Here is a 1,837-nt window from a genome sequence, read left to right on the forward strand (position 1 = left end):
AGAGAGAGAGAGATGTGACCAGTCATTAAGCCTTAAGCAGATGTGACCTGCGTTCAGTTATCTCCTTCGCCTTTTGATTCTCCGTGCTTTTCTGTCTGTCTACTGACAATCCTATTTTTTTTTTAATTTAGAGTTAATATCATATCAATGCGGAGGCATGATTTTTGTCTGTAGTCTTTCAATATGATGTTTGGCCTATTTGTATCTATCTTTCTGTCAGTTTCAATGGTGAAGTTCCAGAGGAGTGCGATGTGATGATCATTTTCAAGCACTGGGAGTGGTTTGTGTTCCCACCAGTTTTTATCATGGGACAAGTCCAGGTGTGTGTGAGTGTGTGTTTGTAAGCATTCATGTACAAATGTAAGGGTATATATATGTATGTATATATCTCTATATAAGATCATTTTTATGTGTGTGTGTGGAAATTAGTTGAAACAACATGTCGCTGAATGTGTGTAACAAGAAACAACGCCCATTAAGTATCTTCACAGAAGCTGGCAAACTGTAAATAACCGAACGACATTTTCTGACAACTCTTTCCATTTACCAACTAACTTATACTTCTTCAACTCTCCGCCGTTAATTTGCTCTCCACATTTTCCTTCTGGGTTCTACTTCTCCTTCCTTTATCCTCTACTGGATTGTTATTTACAGGTTTCTTTAGATTTAAATTTCTTAACAGACGTCATCACATAGAAAGCAGAGTCACATTTCATCAATGATTTATTCGAAGAGTCATATTGTAAGGACTATTTACTTCGTCTTATTCCGCTCTCCACAACTGTTATTTTTTCCATCGAAACTTCGCGAAATATTTCAATCCAGTCGAAATTTGTAAAGCTTATTTCCCCCTCCCTCCCTTGACGCGTGCTCACACAAAAATACATTTAAATTAAAATTATTAAGCTCCAGCCCACCTTGCGAACTGCCAAGATGAAAAAGCATTCCTGAAAAATGTACCAGTTGGTATGGTCATATTTCTTACTTTCAGTTAAAAACAGAAGTTCAGTAAAGTCGTACACGACTTTTGAATTTGTTACATGGTCTGAGAAATATATATTGTTCCTTCGTTTTACTCTCTCTCTCTTTCTCTCTCTCTCTCTCTCTCTCTTTGATAACGTAGTTTATGCTACAAGTCTTCAATGCGGGCAAAACGCTGCTCCTCTAAATGGAAACCTTGCATGCCATCGTGGCTTTGTGGCACGAAGCAAAGCAAGACTTGCCGTCCACTCAAGCGCCTTTCGGAGCACTTGTTGTTGTTCAGATGTTGCTTAAAGTGAGGTGCGGATGAACCGGCATATTTTCTTGTCTGTGTATTGGATGTGTTACAACTGCCGATGTTTCTTTCATTAACTCTGCGTCTGAGGTTGTTTTTGTCGTTGCTGAAGTCGCTGCCAATGCTGATATTCCTGGACGTGATCCTGGTCGCTCTGCTGCAGCTGGTACAGCAGCTATTTCCGATCGCAAAGCTAGTGTTACTGCCAGTGGCAGTAACCCCCTCAGCCTCATACCTCAACCCCTTCGGCTTCGCATCACCACACCCACACCACTGGGCAGTCATTCTCTGCCCTATATGAGCACCCAGCCTCTGATCGCAGTTTAGGGGTACTCACTAAAATTTTCTTAATGCTGGGCTTACTAAACAAACGTTCGTATCTGTGTGACTGTGAACTATTTGTCCACCAATCTAAGGAATATTCTACCCAAACAGGTTTTAACATTGAGAGAGAAGGGTGGGGCAAACTAAACGACACTATGGTGACGCTTCCTTTAGCGGGTACCAAGGCACGGGCACGGGCACGGCATACAGACGCCGTCCTTAAACTCACTGGACATA

At 41.5% G+C, this 1,837-nt stretch overlaps 1 protein-coding gene across 1 annotated transcript in view; it reads left to right on the forward strand.

Annotated features, from left to right (window-relative positions):
* Positions 1–1,837, forward strand: part of LOC106867776 (cubilin) — a 426,298-nt gene that overhangs the window by 325,330 nt on the left and 99,131 nt on the right. The gene's annotated exons all lie outside the window — the stretch shown is intronic.

This window comes from Octopus bimaculoides, chromosome 13 (assembly GCF_001194135.2).
Source record: "Octopus bimaculoides isolate UCB-OBI-ISO-001 chromosome 13, ASM119413v2, whole genome shotgun sequence".
NCBI lineage: Eukaryota > Metazoa > Mollusca > Cephalopoda > Octopoda > Octopodidae > Octopus > Octopus bimaculoides.